The sequence below is a fragment of the Amblyomma americanum genome, chromosome 1 (genome assembly GCF_052857255.1).
Source record: "Amblyomma americanum isolate KBUSLIRL-KWMA chromosome 1, ASM5285725v1, whole genome shotgun sequence".
Taxonomy (NCBI): domain Eukaryota; kingdom Metazoa; phylum Arthropoda; class Arachnida; order Ixodida; family Ixodidae; genus Amblyomma; species Amblyomma americanum.
This window is the reverse complement of record NC_135497.1, coordinates 433870532-433894087: the sequence shown is the minus strand read 5'-3', so window position 1 is coordinate 433894087 and position 23556 is coordinate 433870532. Positions and strand designations below refer to the sequence as shown.

At 44.9% G+C, this 23556-nt stretch overlaps 2 long non-coding RNA genes across 3 annotated transcripts; both read left to right on the top strand.

The window, feature by feature from the left end:
• The first annotated feature begins 2565 nt into the window (after nt 1-2565).
• On the top strand, nt 2566-9490 carry LOC144103937 (uncharacterized). 2 transcript variants are annotated; one of them, XR_013308383.1, is made up of 4 exons: nt 2566-2814; nt 3820-3943; nt 7105-7172; nt 9325-9490. It is a non-coding gene; the product is annotated as an uncharacterized LOC144103937 (long non-coding RNA). The 2 variants fall into 2 exon arrangements; XR_013308384.1 differs by lacking the exon at nt 7105-7172.
• Nucleotides 9491-11327: 1837 nt separating this feature from the next.
• On the top strand, nt 11328-18222 carry LOC144103930 (uncharacterized). The gene is made up of 3 exons (XR_013308379.1): nt 11328-12320; nt 13599-13756; nt 18030-18222. It is a non-coding gene; the product is annotated as an uncharacterized LOC144103930 (long non-coding RNA).
• The last annotated feature ends 5334 nt before the right edge of the window (nt 18223-23556 follow it).

Here is a 23556-nt window from a genome sequence, read left to right as displayed (position 1 = left end):
TTCCCCGCGCCTCTATCCTAAGCAGGGTATGAAAGGGCTAAGTATGGGCTGTATGCATGCCACCACAGATACATGCGGGCAACAGTGCGGGCTCTATCATGGTTCAGTGTGGGCAGCTCCTCTTGGGGCTGCCCGTGCAGCGCCTTGAGGGAGCCACGGTAGTTTTGTGTGGGCAGAGAGATAGTATTCCCGTTTTCGGCCTACATGGGTCCTGTGTGGAAAATACAGGGGCTAAACTTTGGGCTGCACAGCGGCGAAGCGTTGTAGGCGTGCAGTTTGGGCAGTCTGAGCAACGCCTACGTTGGTCCCGCATGGGCTAGGCGTGGGTACAATTGTCATTTCCGCATCTTCCCTGCGCCTCTATCCTAAACAGGGTATGAAAGGGCTAAGTATGGGCTGTATGCATGCCACCACAGATACATGCGGGCAACAGTGCGGGCTCTATCATGGTTCAGTGTGGGCAGCTACTATTGGGGCTGCCCGTGCAGCGCCTTGAGGGAGCCACGGTGGTTTTTTTGTGGGCAGAGAGATAGTATTCCCGCCTTCGGCCTACATGGGTCCTGTGTGGAAAATACAGGGGCTAAACTTTGGGCTGCACAGCGGCGAAGCGTTGTAGGCATGCAGTTTGGGCTGTCTGAGCAACGCCTACGTTGGTCCCGCATGGGCTAGGCGTGGGCACATTTGTCATTTCCGCATCTTCCCCGCGCCTCTATCCTAAACAGGGTATGAAAGGGCTAAGTATGGGCTGTATGCATGCCACCACAGATACATGCGGGCAACAGTGCGGGCTCTATCATGGTTCAGTGTGGGCAGCTCCTCTTGGGGCTGCCCGTGCAGCGCCTTGAGAGAGCCACGGTGGTTTTTTGTGGGCAGAGAGATAGTATTCCCGCCTTCGGCCTACATGGGCCCTGTGTGGAAAATACAGGGGCTAAACTTTGGGCTGCACAGCGGCGAAGCGTTGTAGGCATGCAGTTTGGGCTGTCTGAGCAACGCCTACGTTGGTCCCGCATGGGCTAGGCGTGGGTACAATTGTCATTTCCGCATCTTCCCCGCCTTTATCCTAACCAGTGTATGAAAGGGCTAAGCATGGGCTGCATGCAGTTCGTGTGCATAAAATATGGGGTTACATGATGGTGAAGTGCGGGCAAACCCAATAGAGGCGGCCCCTGCAGCACCCTCAAGGATCCAAGGAGGCTAGCTGCGTGTGGGCAAACATACAATATTCCCGCCTACAGCCTGCAAAGGCACTGCGTCGAAAATACGTGGACGGCGCATGGGCCTATATCAGCCATTCCGACACATTCCCTACATATCTGGTGGAAAAGGGCTATGTGTGGACTAGGCAGTGGAAAAATGTGTGTGCGTGAACCTGGGCTATACGATGGTGAATGGCGGGCAACCGCGATGGGGGCTTGCCGTGCATCACTCTGACGACACTGTGTGTGGAAGCAGGAGTATATTTCAGCCTGTAGCCTTCGTAAGTCCTGCGTCGATTATTCTGGTGTTTGCGGTGCAGAAACATCACGCGTAATGTTACCGATCGTTGCCCGGCGACACCTATGGACATGTAGTTCCACTTACATTAGCCTGGCTGCATATCCTACATTGCATGTAAAAGGGCTGCATGGGTACCGCAGCGATGGAGCATGGGCGCATGGGTGAAGTGCAGGCATATATATATATGCTCAGTATATGGGCTGCCACTCAGCACGTTCATGAAGCCAGACGAATGTGGGCAAATAGCTTGCATTCCCGCGTTCATGTTAAATATATTTTGCATAGAATATGCAATTAAGCATGTTTTTAAGTTATATGCGCTTCAAAATGGCAAAGCATATAGGTAGACGAATTCCAGCTGCCAGCAATAAGTGAGGCGGTGCCCTCTTCCGACCTATACTCTGGTACAAATGGTTCTTGTCAGTTTTGTTGGAGGTCATTTGATAATTTGAACTTTTTATGGTCCCTTGGTGGTCGATTTAATGAGATTTTGCAGTAATACACATTTTGTTAAAATATACAATAGCACCTTTGAGATTAACCTTTTTTTTGAAGTTGAGTAAAGCAGACTTGTTCTGCAGATCATATCTTTGTAGCATAAGGCGAAATGTGGTTTACGAGAAACTTAGTGCTGTGCTAAAAATATGCAGTGAAAGCTCGTTAATCCGGTCGGCGAAAGACCAGAAAGAAAAGAGAAAAGCTAAGAAAACAATTCGTAAAGTTGTTCTGCAAGGAGCTAAAACATTATCGCCTGCTTTTGACATGAAAACTGCACGGCAATGATGCACGGAGGCGCGGAGCGCCTTAGTCTAGCTGCAATTTTGTAACAGTTTGTAGTATATATTTACCATGACGCTAATAGCCACGCTAATAGCCACGTCCAGCGCATAGCGTGCTTCCCAACGCCGTTCATATCCAGCGCGCTCCTGCCTGGTCACGTGGCAGGACGCAGCACACCCTCCTTCCCTCCTCTCCCTCGGTGCACTCCGGAGTGATATCCGGCTAGGCCTTACGCCGCGCCGTGCCGTGCTCCGTGCTGCTGCTGTTCGTGTGCTGTTCGTGTGCTGTTCGTGTGCTGTTCGTGTGCTGTTTGTGTCTGATTTCAAAATCGTTCCTTCAAACTTCCGTTTGGATTTTTTGCTTATAGTAGCTTGCGCCGCGTGTCAGCAACGCAGCCGTTCGCGTACTTTGTGAAAAGTTACCACGCCGAGAAGCATGGAGCCGTTTCATATTGACAACACGTTTGGCTTCAACCGTAGCAACCGCGAAGCAAGAGAAGAAAGCGGTTACTGGAATGCGTAGAGTCTTCGTTTCCAGGTGAGACCCATAGTGTTGCGCAAGAGTGCGTGCAGTTTTCGACCGCGAAAATAAACGAGCGAGCGCAAAGGCGAGAAGGAGCGGAAGGGACGAGGCTCTCACAGCTCTGTCATGTTCGTATCCCTTCGGCATTGCGCGTGAGTCACTGATTGTTTCCGCGGCAGCAAAGTGCATTCCACATCGAATCATCAAACTGCTGGTCCGTCAGTGTTCACAGTGTATGCGTTGCGACGCGAGCGCCGAGGTGTATGCATAGATGCGTTTGCTGAATGGCAGGCGCGCGTAGGAGTCCTAAATGTAAATGTGGCAATTGTATACCGACCAGCGAGGCGCGTGACTGCTTTGCGCTTTCGTTAAGGTGGTTGCCCGACTTCCTGTTCATTATCCGACGTGGGGCGTGATCGTGCACTGCCTGCACGCGTGTTTTTGACGCCATATCGGCCCGTTGCGAACTGCCGATAGCGTGCGCCGCTCGGTCTGTTTAGCGTTCTGTTATTCGCTACGCATATTTGTGTCTTTATAGTAATCTGATGGGGCGTCTTAAGGTTAGAACACACCTCTACGAGCCGATTACACCAGCTGTCAAGCTCAGAGTGGGAGGGGTGTGACGCGTCAAGGCATGCAAGCGACTGACTGAAATAAAGCGACGCGTCACTGCGATACCGCCTGCTCGATCACTTTTGTAACATTGGTACCGCTTCCTGCAGCTGTAAAGTTCTTTTAGTTGCTGGCGGCCGTGAATAAAAGTCATTGCTAAATGATGATGAAGAAGTAGCCATAGAAAAAGAGCGCTTTGTAACCCTTTCAAATTAAGTTGTTTTGAATAACCTAAGTAGTACAGAGCTGGTCATAAAAACTAGTGTGAGCAAGTGGCCTTATGTATTTGAAGTTTGGCTGTTTAAACATTTCCTTGTGGTTGTGTGAAATGCCAGCAATAGAAATAATTATCAGGAAGTGCCAGGCATTGTGGGTGCAAAATACACAGCTGGAAATTATGTTATTCAGGTGAAGTGCCTTCTCTTCAGTAGTGAAGAGGTCTGAAAAGAGCTTCATCGGAGAAGATGTCTCCACTGTCGAGATTTGGGGCTGTTCTTGTCTGTGCCTGTTCAGCATACATTGCAGAGCACAAGTATGTGTCGAGTTTTCTCAGATCTGTTTTTTTGACCTCTGCTTTGAGATCAGTGTGTTGCAATTCTACTTTGGACCAGAACGTTGATGGCATGTATTGGCATTCCCCTATTCAAAATAATGTGTGTGTCTCTTCTCAATAGGTCATCATCAGATAGTGCCAGTTTCATGCTCAGAAAGAAGCAGTGCTTATATACAGGGGGGTCTCGGCTGTCCTCGGAACCCTTACAAAACTAGCGAGGAATCTGAGACTTCCTGTACTAGAATGTAAGGAGCGTATGAATCCGAAGCAAGCAACCAATTTTCTTTTTCTTGTTAGTGGTGGTTGGAACATTTCTCCTGTCATTTCTAAAATTTCGTGGTGATTTTTAGCAAGAATCATTAACACGTTTTCTTATAGCCAAGACGCAAAAAATGCAACGTTGACAGCACAACATACAGGGTGGAAGAAAAAGGGAAACCCGCACCCTCATACCACGATTGAGTCCAGAGCTGGCCGCTCAGCTCCAAGGCTACACAGCAACAACCAGCACAATGGCATAGCCTCAGCTCAGCCGCTTTCTCTCTCTCCCTCTCTAGATCCCTCCCCACCCGTTCTCGAGTCACTAGAGACCCCCTTCAATGCAGCCAGGCTTTAAAAAATGCCAATATGAAATAATGGGCTACAGGGCAGCATTCTAAGGTGATATTACAGCATGAGAACAATGCTTTTATTCTTTTTTCCTCTAGTATCCATCTCCCATGGCACTCCTCATAGAAAATCATAGTAGAAGGATAACCATGTCAAGCTTCTGCAGTAATGCCGGTGTCACATCGCACTCCTCAGAGACTGGTCCAGCAAATACGTCTTATTTCACTTGATGAAAAGAATATGAATGGTGTTATATAGTGCAGCTATGAATGCAGCTCAAAGATGAGAAACATTACTTGGACTTGAAGCTTGACAGCTTCTCTTCTGTGGCCTCTCACTGTATAACGAAAGTAAAAACAGCGCTAATTTTTACACAAACCACACAGAAAGAACAGACAGGACAGCGCCCGTCCTGTCTGTTCTTTCTGTGTTGTTTATGTAAAAATTAGCGCTGTTTTTATTTTTGTTGCACAATGTTACACCAACTAGTCCAGCAAGAGGTACTGTTAAATGAACTTTTCACTGTAGTTGCAATATTTTTACTGCCTCTAGATCTGAGTGGAAAATAAGCACCGTCTACTGCAAACTATCTCAAGGTCTGTTGAATTATAGCCTGTGCACAAAAAAGCTAAATGGAAAAAGGTGAATGTTCACCATAAATTGTTACCTCTGTGATTATCTTGGTCAGTTCTGATTTTTTTTTGCCATTTCACTTGCTTGGTGTTGACACTGTGCAAGTTCAGTGAATATACTTGCTCCGTTACACTTACAGGAATTTAGGAGCTTGTAGTGACTTGTTTGACTCAGCCTTTCGGCATGCTACCTGATATCATAGTTCAACAAAGCTTGAAAGAAACTGCATATACTATGGACACCAGATGTTTGCTTGCGTCTTTTTTCAAATGCATTAGACATTAATGTGCAGGCGCGGACAGAAGTAAACGCAGCGCGCCGCACAAGAAAGAACTGCTTTTCAGCGCCGCCTAGCAAAACCACGCGTAAGCTCAAAATCGCGACACGCATATGCAGGCCCCCTACCAGCGCAACCCTCTCATTGCTCCGCTCGCATCGCATTCGACCGTAGTCAGGGTCACGCTGATGATGGTTATGATCGGATGGTTGCGCCCTTAGTAGCGAGCGGGCATTTCGGAGCGCACAGACCGCTGCCTTGATGCCAAAAATCCCGCGGGGGCGACGCTATCACTATGTCGTTTCATCTGTGACAGCTGTGGCGCGTTTCCATTGCAAATAGCGCGCGTCCTTCGAACTTTAGTTGCTTCTGGGATTCATTTCCATCTCGCTATATACGAAATAAACTCAAAAGCACTCGATCCACCACCGCAGTTTCGGGATCATTTATACAGTTACCGTTCATTTTCGGCTTGCTCCTACGAGGAACCGACGGAGCGGCAAAGCATGCGCCCTGTGTGTCTGTACTGCACCACAGTGCTCCTGCATTCGAATCTCGCCTAGGAGGCCAGCTTAAAAGGAGATGAAACCGCCGCTCTTGGCGCTTTTTGCAGCGCGATCCAGCGTCTCAAGGATAGTGACTGCTTCCAAATGTGCTGGATGCAGCTGTTGGGTTTCCACACTTATATTCTCAAACAGACCAATGTCTATATGTAACCGGTAGCTGTGAAGTAATACAGCTCGCACAGAAGAGTTTGGATCACTTGCTGGGTTCTGTCGTGGCTCATACTCTGATTAGTGGGCGATGACGGATACTTATATGCCGAATTTCGCACGCGGGGCACGCAACAGTGACGCACTGCTGCCGCGGCATTCATGTGGGTGAAACAGCGGGTGCTTGTAGTCATCCTAATATCCAAAGGTGCATCCAAAGTGATTACCATGAGCTCTGCTCCGCACATGACAGCGCGATACGCAGCGCACCGTCTCAGTGGTGATAAGAGCAGGATCCAGTATAGTGGCAGTTTGTTTCGGGGGAGACAGGCAGGGTGCATGCACTAGTGCTGCGTCAGCGCCTGGTAGGAACAAGGCGAATCATCAGTGATAACTGTAGAAAATTAACACAAAACTGCGGCAGTATGCCGAGTGTTTTGAGCGCGTTTGCTTGCGAGTGAGATGCAGCAGAGTCCCAGCGGCAGCAAATGTTCGAAACATGCGGGTTGTTTGCGGCGCAAACACACCTCCAGCTCTCTCAAACGAAGCGGCTTAATGGTAGAGCCGTCCCCGCGCAATTTGCCTTATCAAGACAGCGGTCTTTGTTTTCCGAAATGTTCGCTAGCTACACAGAGCACGACCATCCGATCATGATCATCATCAGCACGACACAGACGCCGGACGAATGCGAGGCAAGCGGACCATTGAGAGGGTCGCGCCGGAAGCGGGCCTGCACATGCGCGTGGCGATTTCCAGCTCTCGTCTGGTTTGGCTAGGCGGCGCTGACACGCAGTTCTTGTGCGGCACGCTCTGTTTACTTCTGTCTGCACCTGTTCATGGACCACCCCGTGATATTTGCTCTATGACTGGTAAATAATTTATAATTGTCTTTCTCCTTGTTGTTTCAGTATTATCAACCGAACGATGGTTGCGACGTGTAGTTGGTTTTCAGGTCATGGCAAAAGCAAGAAAACTGGTAATATAACTGCTGCTATGGCATTTGTTGTCATTCCAGGTTTTGAAACAGGCGGTTTTAGGTGTTGTAGTGAATTAAAACTGCATATCAACATTTATATTGTAGCCTTTCCCATGCCTCAGCAGACCTAAAGGCCAACTAGGCATCACAGCCATCATTCGGCTGATCAAGCCTAAACAACATCAGAGAAGGAAATGGAATTATAAATTATGTAATGATAGGCAAATACCATTTGGGAATTCATGTATTCTAATGTCTAATGCAGCGTTTAAAAAAATATGTGACCAAAGTTACGTTTTTATAGTCCTTGAAACTTATTTTTTAGGTGTTGTCTATTTCACTGTTCTGAATTTGCAGAGGTAGCAGTGTTCAGTACTGCTTACCTTCTTTTTGTTGTTCTCTTATCATTCATTGGTTGGGCCCTGTTTTCCTGTGTTATTTGGTGTTCTGTAATAGCATAGTGCATCCCTTCTTTTTTGTTTGTGCACCACTTCTGTTCAGTGTTTTTTTTTGCGGCAGGCCTCATGACAGCTGGCAGCTTTCCTTTCATTTTTGCCTTCTCCTCTGACGGTGCTCATGGTACTAGACAAAATATAGTTTACTGAAAGGCTGAATTCTAAATTGTACAACATCATTAAGGTGCCCTCTTCCTTTTTAGCACATGCCATTAATGGTGATGCCTACAGTTGCCAAGAATCTTACATTGACACAAATTTGTTTCACAAGTGCAGGGCATGCTTTGCTCTCATGTAGAGTTTGTGCATTTACAGTGTATAGCTTGTACATTGTCTCTTAGTTGGTGACTGACACAGTGGCCTCATTGGTTGGCTTTTATATTATTATGAAGATTAGAATTTGTTTTTCTCACTGCTGATGAGCTTTACAGGAGCTTATGATGCCTTCAACAGTCATGTCTTTTTTATTGCTTTAGTTAGGATACTGAGGCTTAAATGAGCGAGCATCTGAGACCAAAATACCAGTATAACTTCGTGCCGTTTGTCAGCTTTCTTTATGATGTGCATAACTGTTCAAGTAGGAAATAATTTCAGGTCTTAGTGGTCCTTCATTTTCTTTTGCTTTTCAGCCTTTATGCCAGATGTCAGATTTTAGAGGATAGTTTGTCACATCCTTCATCATTGAAGTAGGTAGCACAATGTACCAGCCGTGACAATTGGTCATTATAACTAAGCACCCCACCTTCCCTTTATGAGCACACCAAAGCTGAGATCTGATGGCAACTTTGATGAGTATTGACACCTGAAGTTGTCTTGTTACAAGCATAATGTTACGGACCAATTTAAAATTTACTTATGCTATTGGGTTCAAATCATGTTTTTGCTTGCTGTCAAACTCGCTCAACGGCACTTTCATTGTGAAAATTAGTATAACACTTGGAAAAGGCAGCCAGGTCCTTCATTGAATGCGAGTGGTGCACATTGGAATCATGCTCCTGCAGCAAATCATGTGGGTCATATTGGAGGTTGTGTTAAAAAGTAATGAAGCATAGATATGAAAATGGTGATACACAGTTATTACCATTTTGTGGCCCTTGACCAATTTGTCTTTTAAAGGCACTGTACTAAAAAGAAACTCAAGTGCACTGGAGCCGCTGACTGTGTACTGTGCTGTGTACCCGTGTACTGTGCGGTGTCAGAGCACTCTAAAAAACCCCAGGTGGTCGATACTTCTGGAGCCCTTCATTACGGTGTCTCTCATAGCCTGAGTCGCTTTGGGACGTTAAACCCATATAAGCCAAACCAGTTACTGCGTGTTGATTTAAACACTGTCAGTGCTCCTACTATTTTTATTTTCAGTATTTGCTACCACACATACTAATCTGCGATTTTCAAGGATGAAGTCAATTTCTTTTCATTAACTGTGCAGTTAAAGTTGCATTTTCTAAAATTCGAAGCAAGCAGTTGCCTTTTGTACTTCACACTCCTATCAGAACTCACCACTATTGCATGACACCATCAACATCAAGGTGCAAGTCTTGTGTTGGTAATAAACGAAATGGTTTCTACTTTCTTGTATCAACAGGCGTTAAAGCATACTGCTGTTGTTGCTGTGAAGCGTACAAATACAATTATTAACATATTCCTGGCCGCAAATATGGTTAAGAATTTTTATATGCGTGTTCTTTTTTCTTTAGGTGCATCTGAATTCAAGGTAGAGAAGGCAATGTATGACACCGTGAAAAGAATCCCAATGGATGCAGTATTTCACAAGAGAACTGCCATTCCTATCTGGTCAACAGAAGCAGTTGTACTATGCAGTTCCAGTGGCAAGGGCTCAGGAGGTGACAGCGGAAGGCAAGGAAAAGGTTCTCCACAAGGCTAAGCATAGAGGGCTGGAATAGTCGGTTCTGGGAAGAATTATGAGACATTCCAGCACACAAAGAATATGTCCGGTGTCCGTGTTGTCTATCCTCTTCGTTCGTGTATTTTTGTGCGCTGGAGTGTGAAAAATGGATGCACTGAGAGGTAATTGCTAGCTGTAGCTGGATTCATCTCAGGGGCATATGCTCACTCCATCAGTGTATGTGAGAATTACGACTCAGGTTTGTTAGTGGTTTATATTATGAAAGCGCCAAACAAAGGATAATGCCAGTCATACAAGTCGTGATCAAATAATTGTAGATGTCTTCATGTGAAAGTTTATTTACAGGAGGTTAATTGATGGGTTCAGTTAGCTCGTGTGAGGATATAAGCAACTTAAAAGCCTAGGCTCTATGTTCAGTGCGGCAGTGCACAACAAGTGAAATTACTCATAATGAACAACTTTTAGTGAATATGTACTTCTCATGCCATGGAAACAGAAGATGGACGGTGCTTAGCAGTCATTTGCCCTGAAGCTTAAATTTTAGCTACTGAGGCCTAAGTGATGCTGATTCAGTATAGGCATTCGTGGGTGCCGCCACATTTGCCATCGTCCATGAATCCTCTTGTTGCCTCTACTTAACAACGAAAATTTGTATGTTATAACTTGTAGCCATCACTGAAAGCATTTTGCATGAAAATAAGCTTGAATTGAATGCTAGCTGGCCTATTGTTTAACTGTCAGATGCATGATGGAAGTTACTGTTAGAGTCCATCATGTAGCCCATAATGAACCCCTGTTTGCCCTTACCTTCTCTGCTCTCTTGTCTAGCTGTTATGAATACAGTTTTACAAGTCACGTTCTAACTTCAGCTACTTCAGTTTACATGTAAAAAGATTTTGGCTACTCTTTAGTCAAGCATAGGTGTGCTTGAGCACTCTTTCGCTAGCTTTGCTGCATGCTTTGTAAAAATAGTTTGTAGCATTGATAATGACAAAGCATATCTTAGCCACTTTTTTTCACACTTAGCAGGGACGGCCCAGCGGGGCCTGTAGAGATGGCTCGAAGCGGTTGCAATATTTTGTTGCATACATGTTGGGAGGAATCATGCTACTAGTGAGTTACGTATATGTGTGGCAGTAAACATTGCTACTTTGGAAAAGGCGCCGGTCTGCCATACAATGTCAGCGAAGCTTAATGAACCCCACTTGGTCTAAACTAATTGTGAACCCTGCACTACAGTGCCCTGAAGCCATTATTGTTTTCTGCCTTGCTGTGAGAAGCGGATCTTGCAAGTGATCTGCCTGCTTAGAACCAGTCAACTTGTTAAGCTTATCCACTTAACTCATAATCAACTCGGACATTTTTTATAACTGGAACCCTAACGCTTGGATGCACCAAAAGAATTGCATCTCACTGGAAGACAGGGCGTGCTAGGCACTATAGTGGGCAATGCACAGTACGCAGAATCTAGTGTGGGTTTTGTATGTGTGCAAGTGTCTGCAGGTACTCTGCAGTCAACTGCACCAGAGGCTCAGGATGTGTATAGCAAGCTATACCTAAACAAAACTCATGTGCACTCAGGCAGCTTTGGTTTTAATACATTCAGCAGGAAAAATAATCTGGCAGCTTTTTTTTTGCACTTCTGTTGGGGTTTTACCAGTGCCAGAGTTCATCGCATCTTGTTTAAGATTTCCTTTCGAATCATTAACATTCCACCCTTGTCATTTTGTATGTGGCATTCAGCTGAAAATAAATTTCAGCAGTCGGCTTTTTATGATTTGCTGCCACTTTTTTGGAATAAATGAAGAGGAATGGTCTTCTAAATAGATGCAGCCAGCCATGCAGTGCTTTACAGTTCTGCACCCTGTGCGCATAAAGTCTCAATACATGAATTTTGTCACCCTGAAATATACTCGCATCAGATATTTTCTTTTTAGTCGAACTACATCTTGTCTCCTTTTTGTGGCCATCTTTATGGGCATCTTGTAATCATTGCTGTAATTCCTTAATTTCTCCTATTTTTATTTTCTGCAGCAGTAGAATTTCCATATCAATTTATTTCTCTAGGCTACCAAGTATTAGTATCTCTGAGCCTGGTAATGAATCAAATTAGCGGAGATGCTAGAGTGCTGTTGATTGTCTCAGAAAGCCTGACTGTGTTGGAAGGACTGTCATGCTCAATATCAGCTGCAATGCCAAAATATGACAGGAATTCAGATTATGATGCAGGCGTACCCAACTGTATTGTAAATATATGCAGTTAGCTATGAATACAAAAGAAAAACACAACGCAATACACATTTTTATTCACACAGCATGATGATGAACAGGGGCAAGGGAGGAGGGACCTCAAAGTGTTTTTCGGTGCCTTCCCCCTTGTCCATGTTCATCGTTGTACTGTGTGAATGAAAGTGTGAAATACTTGCTCATGCAGATACTGATTTCAAGCAAATTAATGCAAGTGGGCTGCTTTATGTGAGTAGCATTGATTTACTATAAAGCAGAAGTCAGTTTATTTACTGTAGAGGCATTTCGAGTCGTATTGAATGTGTACTGTATGTTTGCACCACTGAGCTAAATTTAATAGCAGTATTTGCTGGTTGTCTTTGCACCGTGATTATTATTGTGTATTTCACACAAATTCGTGATTTTGTTCTGTTGTTCTTCAGGGATTGTGGCTACACAGCTGGAGTCAAGCTGCTATCAGGGAAATTCAACCTATTCGACTTTGCCAGAAAAAATGCACGCTATGATGCTAGGGGCCTCCATCTTGACTATACTGCCAATCCTGTCTACCAATGAAGCTAAGGACGCTTTTGTGCAAATGTGAGCATTTTTTCTTTCTTTACGATACGTGCTTGCTCTTCGGCAAGAACAGAAATGATGTGGTTATATGCATGCTCCAGTGTACAATCATGTGGAAAATTATGACGCTGCGAGTGTGTGCCATACTATGCCTTACTGCGTGCAGGTGCCATCTGATGAAATGCTCGTGCCATCAAGGCCGGCGCAGCGAGATTGATGGATGTTAGTGCACCTTACTCGACATCAGGAGTGCTTGCTGTTTTACACTATTTGGCATGCATTCGCTGGGATCTCTTAATTTTTCTCACGATAGTATGTCCAAACTCACAGCATCTTAAGACATTCTACGGTATACCAACCACACCAAATCGAATGGTACATCGACCAAACCAGTAAACACCAAACGAAACCACACCAGAGCCGGTATTAGACAACAGGGTCCCAGCACAGAAAACCAGACCAGAACACACTAAAGCACACCACACTACGCCACATCAGGACCCGTGTCTGAAAATCCTGGTCTGGTCGGAACACCAGACACGGTCACACCAGAATACATGTCTAAAAAAGCCAGTTTGGTGTAAACACCAGAAACGGGCTGGTGTTTTTTTCGACTGGGTATATGGCATTTCTTTCAATTGTGCCTATGAACTACTGGCAACGTATTGATTCCTATCAATATAATTTTGATGCATAGTGTTTTGTTCAGCTGTAGGTTAATTTGAGCCCTTTACATATGGTGAGTCCACTTCAGATTAAGTTGGGACTTCAAAATTGCCTCATGCTGCATTTAGATTTGTAGACCTGAAAGCTTCATTTTGTACAAGTGTATTTGAAAGAAGATTTGCTGTATATAATATCCAGCCTACTACAAGAAATTAGCACAAGCATTAGCCTTGCTGTTCATAGTGGCAGCTGACGGTTATGTTCTTACATCACTCATTTAGCTCCAGACTACAATTTTGCCATGGTTCAAGGTGGCCTTAAAGTAATGGCTTCACTTTTTCTCCCTTATCTTATTGTTTGGGAAGTGTATGCCATTGAGTCGTGCATAAAAGGAAGTTAATATGATGATGCAAAGATGGGCATTTAGAAGACAACAAAGAATTCTGTTATCATTAAGCTGAGTCACACCACTGTGATCATAGGTCTCTGAGTCCTCTGTATTATCCTGTTCTACATCCTTCTGATTTTTTGTTGACTTGCACATGGTTCCTCGAAGAGGGAGTTTTATGAATGGTTCAATGTATGGTTTTCATGGCATAGTTCACTTTGTATAATCTGTATAATCTATTTCAGTTCAAAAAGCTAGCACTCATTGGGAGTGAGCCAGCTGATGAGGCTACAAAACTTGTTATGAAGACTAGTGAAGACTCCTGTGGCACTTATGTACACAATGAAGGGGCGGGGCGAAAAAGAAGCATTTAAGAACCTACGGCTGTACAGCGCAATTTTTGGTGAGTACATGTGAATCTTCTGAAGGTTATAGACACTTTGTGAATACACCATCTAATTGCAGGAAAAAGCTACTTTCAATCTGCCTGGTGTGGTTTTCAGCACTTCCGTTATCAATTACTGAGTAGCCATCCAAATATAAAGGACTATAGTTCAAACCATGCGTTAGACATTCTATACATGTACGACCACCAAATAATTTATTATTTAATTGCATAGTGGTGGTTCAAAAGTGCCAACACACACGGACCAAGAGACGAGACACACAAATCAGCACTGATCTTACAACTGATTTTTATTAGGAAGAAGCACGTCATATATATACACACGAAAAAACAGCGCACATGTGCGATGTAAACAAGACTCCTAGTGCTAGTAAAAGGTACAAACCGCTTTAAAAGCATGTGTGTATCTGCAGAACCGCTACCCACTATGTAGCATATTGACTTCTGGAAGCGATAATGTAACAAATGGCGTACTCACGCACCCATTACTTTTTCTGATAATACGAAACGCCTCAGCTACTTCTCTAGTACGCTGGTCAGAATGAGCGAACAAGACATCAGTATCGTCAAAAAAATGGCGCACATTTGCATGTGAAACAATGCTTAGCTAGGTTAGTTTCTTTCTTAAAAAATTAGCGTGCTCCATGACCGGCACGTTAACGCAGTGGCCAGTCTGGCCTATGTAGGTAAGACACAGAACAGGGATTTGATACACTACGCCAGTCTTACAGGGAACATATCTATTTTCATGATTTATATTGCAAGCATTTCTTCTGCGCCATTCATGCTTTCTTTTAACTGCCGCCCCCACTCTTTCTAGCTTGTTAGGTGCAGGGTTCAGAACCTATACCCTATGCTTGCTCCCCACTCTTTTTAATCCCTGTCTCGTAAGCCTTGCGTCCTCCTCCCGCAGCCAATTTTCGAAAATTGCTGTAGTCATTCACGCTCTCCCATTTGCAGTGTAGGCCACAGGTAGATTTCAAATGCCCTTGAAGCAACGTGGGTGTTTCGATTTTCCTACCACCAGCAGCTTTAACTTTTCATCGCCTGCCATATTAGCGCCCACCAGCATGGTAATGCGCTCTTTGCTGCGCTTTCCACCTGTACAGGCTTCGCCTCTGTAGGCGAGAGTCTTCGATGGAAGCTCCTTGTAGAAGAGGCCCATCTCGTCGACGTTGAATACGTCTCGTGGCTCATAGCTGTTTAAAATCTCCTGCAGCTGTCTGCGTTGCCAGTCAGCGCAGACATCTCTATTCACTGCATTACTGTCTCCTGAGATGGTTTTGAAGACTAGACCATGGCGCTTTTTAAATCTGCTAAGCCATCCGTCGCTGACGCAGGAATTCTCAACCCCCATTTGCAGGGCTATTTCCCGTGCCTTTTGCTCCAAAATTGGTCCACTTACGGAAAAACTGGCACTCTGCGCACGCTTAAACCACAGAAAAAGAACCTTTTTCAAGTTCTTCATACGGTGTCGTCCTCATACGCACCCGGTTGGAAGCGAAGGTCACAGACTTGACAGCTCCTTGAGTGACGTCTATGTTTTTCATGATCCGCGAAAGCGTCGACTTCGGGATGTCGAACTTCTTCGCGACTGCTGTTTTTGAAAGGGAACTTCGCTCAAGCTCCTGCAGAATTTGTAACTTTTTTTCAAGCGAGAGCGCTTTGTGCGGCCGCTTCTTAACGCTTTCCATTACGTCGACGCACCGACCACACCGATCGCACGTAGGCCTAACGCAGAACGACAACAAAAACAAAATTATCAAGCGACTTACTGGATTGGCTTGTCCCGGCTATAGCGTTGGCTGCAAAGAATTTGTTCATGGTTGCGAGACTGCCGCTGACATATGCGAGCACAAATACGCTCGGGAGGATTCCAAATTTTTAACTTTTGTGCCGTTTAGCCGCGGTTAACACTTTAGTGGTGTTCCAATTATCCGAAGAATTTTACTGCGGCAGATATACGAAACCAACCAAGTAACCCTGCTTAACTTTGTTTATCCGTAAGTTTCATTTAACCGAGTTTCGTTTATTGGGCGTCCACTGTAATTCTGAGGCAGTAGCGGATTTCCTCCGAAATGACAGGCGGGCACTATGTGATGGTTTTACCGTAGATGTGGTTGATTTGTTTTATTCTCTTCCACACTTTGAACTAATCCAGTATGTTCAGCATTGTATTACGGATGAGAGCGATGAATGCGTGTTCCAAAATGTGTGTGGAATCACAACAGGATTCTTTCTTTAACTGTTATCTTACAACCTGAGTAACACGTTTGTTGAGTGGGATGGTCGTCTTTATATGCAAAAATCGGGTGTGTGCATAGGTGCCAAGGTAGCTCCCATTCTCAGTAACATTTATCTAAGCAGGGTTGATATGAAAGTTGAGACTCATCTAGCCTGTTATTGCATATGCATTTTCTGTTATGTGGATGATTACCTGGTGCTGGCTAGGTCCGTGAATTCCGAATTTGTGTCAAATGTTCATAGTTTTGCACGTAATTGGTCGGAGCTGAGGTTCACACATGAAGACCCTCAAGAAAGAGTCTTGCAGTTCCTTAATTAAAATTCTCTTTCGAATTCAACCATGTCTGTTGGCAGTATTCCCCTAGAAGTGAAAAGTCCCTTTTGAATTGCAGGTCCTTTCATTCAAAGCTTGCAAAAAGTGACATTGTTACGGGATGCTTAGGCATGGCAGTAAAGAAATCTTATCACAAAATGATTCTCAGTCTCTTAGCCCAAATAGACAGATGTAGGTAAGCTGGCTTCTGGGACTCAGTTCTCGTTTCAAGTGCAGACAGTCCTGCATGAGCTGAAATCGTCTGCAAGTACCTCGGGGCTGGAAAAGAGTTCGGAAGAAGGGAGAAGAAAGGTAGCGGGTTATGCCATATGTCCACACGCTATCGCACCGGATTAAAAAGAGTGGGAAGCAAGCATGGGGCAAAGGTTCTGTTCCCTGCACCTAACAAGCTAGAGAGTGGGGGCGGCAGTTCAAAGAAAGCATGAAGGGCGCAGAAGAAATGCTTGCAACATAAATCATGAAAATAGATGGCGTAGAAGAGAAGACTGGCGTAGCGTATCAAATCCCTCAGTCCTGTGGCCTTACCTACATAGGTCGAATTGGCCGCTGCGTTAACGTGCGGCTCATGGAGCACGCTAATTCTTTAGGAAAGAAACTAACCTAGCTAAGCATTGTTTCACGTGCAAATGTACGCCATTTTTTGACGATACTGATGTCTTGTTCGCTCATTCTGACCAGCGCTCTAGAGAAGTAGCTGAGGCGTTTCATATTACCAGAAGAAGTAATGGGTGCGTAAGTATGCCGTCTGTTACATTATCGCTTCGAGAAATCAATATGCTACTTAGTGGGTAGTGGTTCTACAGATATTCACGTGCTTTTAAAGCAGTTTTTTCCTTGTACTAGCACTAGGAGTCTTGTTGACACTGCGCATGTGCGCTGTTTTTTCGAGTGTGTATATATGACGTGCTTCTTCCTAATAAAAATTCTGTTGTAAGTTCAGCGCTGGTTTGTGTGTCTCGTCTCTTACATGGTCCGTGTGGGTTTGCGCTTTTGAACCACCAGTATGGATCAACACCAACTAGCGCAATGTGCAGTTTTTCTGCAATTTTATTTCTTCTTGACGCTGTTTCGGTTTCATCAGTCAAACGATGACTGTGACATGTAGTTGGTGTTTAATTCACATGAGGCATAAAAAATCGGTTATATTATTGCCGACAGGTCATTTTTTGTCATTCCAGGTCTTGGAAGAGGCGGGATTAAATGTCGTAGTCAAAGCTACATATCATTGATTGTATTATTTTTTCTAGTTGCATCAGTGACCAAAACGTCAACTTGACGACAGGAGGCGTTCGGTCGATGAAACCAAAACAGCATGAGAGAAGAAATTCGATTATAAATTATTTAGCGGGGTTGTAGGCAAGTACTACCTGGTAATCCATGTATTTTATTATCTAACGCATCATTTGACAGAAGAAAGCACGCAATAAATTTAGGTGTCTATATTTCTTTAATGGCTCATGGACCTTTCGGTTATTCTTATTATGGATATGTATGTTTATTATGGTTACGGATATTACCAGCAAACGAAATTTGCTGATATTTCAAGCATTGCACATTGTAGCATTGCATACGGCTGTGAAGAATTTCCTGAAAGATGTGACTATAATACTTTGGAAAGTGATCTTTATCCACCATACTGAATATCAATTTGATGTGTGTGTTTATTTGTTCACTTTTACATCTGCTATGCAGCGCAGAATCCCAACAGCCACCATGGAAGGCAACAACAGAGTGGCTGCGTTCGTGCTGGGGGCGAGAGACTGGGATGGTGGTCGGAAAGTTCGGATGAAGGGGGCGGACCCTTCACCCCAGTAATTGGGGCTTTGTATGCAAGAATGCCCAAAATGTCTTGCAAAAACAAATAAATAAATAAGAAGCATTCTTACTTGCATTGTAATTTCAGTAGTAACATGTACACAAAAAATACTGATGAAGTGAAGAAAGCCTCTCTGGGTTGGCAAGGTGGGCCTTAAGTCTAATTGGGTCGGTGGGCCCAAAGGCATACAGCTATTGGTTTTATTTGGGTTACCTTTGTTGACTTCCCGCAAGTTATCACCTAAGAAGCCCACTGGGACCAGAACGGCTAAACCACAGGGGCCCAGTACGGGCTTGCCCACGGGTGCCCAGTACGGGCTAGCCCACGGAGGCCCGACACGGGCCAGCCCACGGAGGCCCGACACGGGCCAGCCCACAAAGGCCCAACACGGGCCAGCCCACAATGGCCCGACACGGGCCAGCCCACAAAGTCCCGACACGGGCCAGCCCGCAAAGGCCCGGCACGGGCGAGCCCACGGTGGCCCGGCACGGGCTAGCCCACAGAGGCCCGGCACGGGCTAGCACACGGAGGCCCGGCACGGGCATGCCCAAGGGGATCCAGCGCGGAGCCTTGTGGGGCTATGCAGTAAGCCAACTGGGCAGCCCTTGAGGGTCCCCCCTGATGCCGAGTTGCAAATCCCGCACATATCCCACGTCGGGCCCCTACGGGCAGCCCGTGCCGGGCCCACAAGGACCCGCAGTTCAGAGCCCCATTCGTGCTACTGGGGTAAGTACATATCTGCGTCCCTGCAGTGAAACCCATCCGAAAGACTTCTGCGTTGCTGACACACTGAAATTTCTGCTGTAAGTATTTAAAACCAAGTGGACAGCCAGGATTTGAGCTTTCTGTACTTTATCAATATTTTCAGTTTCTGGGCCCCTTACTGTGCACGCATACGCATACTGTGCACGTATAGGCCTTACGTTAGTTGTGTATAGCAGTTCTTCACTTTGTAAAAGAAAACGCTTGGAATTCCTGCTAAGAAAGTCAAAATTCGACCTGCTTTTGCAGTTATGTAATTTGTGCCTATGCCAACAAAGATCGCTACTTAAATACCCACTGAGATATTTGTATTCGGTGACGGACAACAAATTCACGGAGAAAATGCTGTAAAGAAAATTACAAGGTGACCTTTTTTTAGTAAAACACATATGGAGACTTTTCCGGAGATTAATAGTGACGCCCCATATATCATACCATTTATAAATTCTGTCAAGGTCGCATTGCAAAGCATCACGTTCAGCAGGAACAGAAACAGCTCGGTACAAAATACAGTCATCTGCGAACCGCCTCAATCTAGACGATATACCAGCGAAAATGTCATTTATGAAAATTACAAACAAAAGTGGTCCCAGAACTGACCCTTGTGGTACAGTCTCGAGTAAAAAATATTAGCACAAATCACTGCCGATTACAATTTTTTTATCTGGGCATGCGGCGCTGTGGTTTGCAGACCTGCCTATCGGGCCGTTTTCAAATTTCCAGCATGGGGGGAAGGCAGGAAGTAAGCTTTATGAAGCTTGCCATTGCCCAGCATCGAAGTGCCGACCCTATGTGACTGTGCATGCGGCATTTATTTTGGCTTGGTTATCTTGAGCAAAGATGGATTCTTTTTTATTACTGTTGTTTATATCCGTGATGGTTTGTCAAAACGAACTCGCTCAGGATGATAGAGCTCCTTTAGCCCGTACTACACAAGACCGAAAAACAGATAGAGTTTATTTTTCTGACGCCACTAATTTACACAAGTCACTTTGTTGGGAAAGTTTAGTAACAATATTAACAGGAGCACTATCCCATCAATTCAGGAAAAGAAGGGAGGAGGACAGACAGATCGCTGTCGTGATGCGAGAGCAAACACGTCGTTGCACTAATGGCGTGCGTAGGTCCCACCGACCCTCACAACGCTTTGAAGGCGCTCAGGGAAGGAGTCAAACAGGCTGCTTGCAAGGTCAGGAAGAGCCTGGAGCCTCCTCCATTCCTCTTGAACCGCCGCCCAAAGGATATCTGGTGATGATTTGTGCAGCTGCCTTACAGCTAGTCGCTTTTTCATTAATCCCCATATATTTTCAATTATATTCAAATCTGCTCCTTTGGGAGGCCACGGCAACTCCTGGATGCAGAGCTGTTCAAGCAGTTACCAATCGCAGCACGGCGGAGGCTGCTTGCAAAAATAACTGCCAAACAAAAAAAAACTATCCTATTCTTCACCCGTTGCCTGTGGGAGCAAGGCTGCGCTAAAAAAGAGAGGGCGAGACAGAAAAATAAATTTTGCTGGGCCATGACTGTCCGCTGAACCCCCTAATACTGTAGAATGAGAACGGCCCGGTACTCTCGTTATCAGCCTCTTCGTCATCCGCAGCGCCACGCATTGTCATTCCGGCGCTCCGCTGTTCCTTCATGTGTGCTAATCTCCTTTACTCGTGACTGTACTCCCGAGGTTCAAGCAACTTCGTCCGATTTTTCACCACCAACCACCGCCCTAGTTTTCTTAAATGAGGGTATGCTTTGATGTATGCTACTACTTCGCTGCTATTGTTATACAATGATAATTTTTCTAGTAATGAAGTATTTGGTACAACGTCAAACGCTTTCATAAAATTGAGAAACATGCACTCAACAGAAACTGCTTTATCTAATGAAGTAGCTATATCATGGGCAAGTTCATTTAAGTGTATGACACATGAAAACACTACGAAACCCCTGTTGGTTATTATTTATGAGGAAAAACTTAAGATGATGTACAATGTAAAAATACATGTTCCAAAACTTTGAAAACTGCATTTGTGAGGGATACTGGGAGATAATTTGAAGCCAGATTACATGGCCCTGATTTATGAATCGGCACAACATACGCCATTTTCCAATTATCGGGCAAATTAGTCCTCAGGTTATTTTGAACATCACTCGGTTTATGCATGCATAGAAGGGCTGTTCAATATGCGAGTGAAAAAAAAGACTGGCAGTTATAGTATGTCTACACTAACTGCAAAATGCAATAATACTTTGGTTTCAAGTAGGTGATGCATGGTACAACAGCAAAACTGTTTTCAGTACTAAAGATGACAGAGTAGCCGCCGCAGTGGCTCAGTGGTTATGGCGCTCGGCTGGTGACCCGAAAGACGCGGGTTTGATCCCGGCCGTGGCGGTCGAATTTCAATGGAGGCGAAATTCTAGAGGCCCGTGCACTGTGTGATGTCAGTGCACGTTACAGAACCACAGGTGGCCGAAATTTCCGCAGCCCGTCACTACGGCGTCCCTTATAGCCTGAGTCGCTTTGGTACATTAAACTCCAAAAACCAATCCAAACCAAAAGATGACGGAGAACACATTAAGTCAGGACAGGCGTGAACTGCGAAGTGAAGAGTATTGCCGAGCCAAGCTCTCTGTGACAACCACACATTGCCAGATACAATCCACAATATAAGCAACTAAGCAGTACACAGAATTCCACATGATATATCAGAAGCAACATGTGGCACACACAGTCGCAAATATTATGAGGACTATCATAATAGTTGTCTGAAGCAGAGCACATTTCAAGCCTATTCAGTCCAAAGATCGTTAGGACTGATGCTTGGGCGAGTTGGTATGTGTATCTTCCTGTGGTCCTTGTCTTTTCGCGCTGTTCTTCTTGAACAGTCCAAAGACACTGTAGTTCAGTTGTCACCAAGACCAGGAAAGCAGTCATTATTGTACAGCCAAAAAATCCCAAGACTGCTGAGATACTGAAAGCATTAATGATTTTTGATGCTATTAAAAACAAACGCCTTTTCCCTGAGTATTGCTTGTTGCGGTGCTCTTCACATAAGTGGCTGTGCAAAATGGACGTGCTTGATATAATGTGTGGGATCCTATTTGCTGTCTACTTCCACAAGATGCAAGTTGTGTGTGGTAAATGCCGTAAAAAGTTGCTTGACAACAAAATTCTAGTGACACCTCATGCCTATCCTGTGCTACTGTGCTCATCGTTCTGGTCTTCTGTGCTAACAATTTTCTGCAAAATGCACTTTAGTGTTCGAACCCGACCACGGCGGCTGCATTTCGATGGAGGCGAAACGTTAAGGCGCGAGTGTGCTGTGCAATGTCAGTACAGGTTAAAGATCCCCAGCTGGCCAAATTATTCCGGATCTTTCCACTCTCTTGCTTCCTTTGTTCTTTTACTTCCTCCTTTATCCCTTCCCTTATGCACAGTTCAGGTGGTCCAACGATATATGAGACAGATACTGTGCAATTTCGTTTCCCCCAAAACCAATTTTCATTTTCATTAAGCGGAAGCTTCTTGTGCGAATCGGGAAGTTATGGGCCAAATAATTGCTCAGGCTGTCCCTTACATCCGACTGTTGGGTGCCTGCATAAGGCCTGCTGACGGGCTGCGGAAAGTCTTCCGATTCAATAGCTGAAACAATGGCACCCCAGGAGTCCTCATAGGTTTCTGAATGCTGCTCACAAAAGTTGTGCAGCACGCATGCTGTGGGGGCAACAGTGGGCACAAACTTATAAATTATATCAATGCGCTTAAGTAAAACGCGCCAACGCCCCTTCAACCTGCCAAATACCTGTTTTACAACATTCCTCCCAGTGCTGTGGTACACGTTGAAGGCCTCTGCTTCTTTGCATAGCCTCCCTGTGTAGCCTTTCAAGATCCAGGGCAGTGGGGGATACGCAGGGTCAGCGAGAAGCATGAAGGAAAGAAGCTTCCCCTCAAAGAGCTGGCTCCCCTTGGGCAACTGTTGGTCGCTGTTCTTGTAGAGTTTCGACATCTTAAATGCTGTCGAGTCATGCGCACTGCCTGGCGCAGGGCATGAAATGCTGCGAAACCTGAATGCAGCAAAAATGGGATGCACGTCAAGACAAGCTTTTGAAGGCTTTCATTTACACCATCTATTAGGTGCTAAAGCACTGGTGCAAAATAAAAGTAATAAGTTTGTATTTGAATTGCACCAAAGGGAAGCAAATCTAGCCAGCAAAACATTGCCAAAAAGGAAATATAAGTAATTACAAAATATCTTGAAAAAGCAAAAACAATTTGCAGACCACCCTGAATTGCATTTTAAACACTTTGTAGCATCACTGCCACGAAATGTGCCACTGGGCACATCCACAGGAGCTGCGTTGAGCGCCTTTCTGCAATCTTTATATATTTTTTTGCTATAGCCATGATCCTAATTGCAAATTATCCATGCGTTGCATTCATATAGCTTGTTTCTATTTTGGTTCCAAAAAGTTAGTACAGGTTAAAAAGAAATAGTTCACAAGCAAACTGTACAACACCACTAGATTGCTCAATAGGAAGTGTGCTGAAAGTCTGCTGCGAGATTTTAAAGGCAAATAGATTATTATTGATGTCCCACAGTTTAAATAGAACAAGATACATGCACTACAGTACCAACAAATGAATGC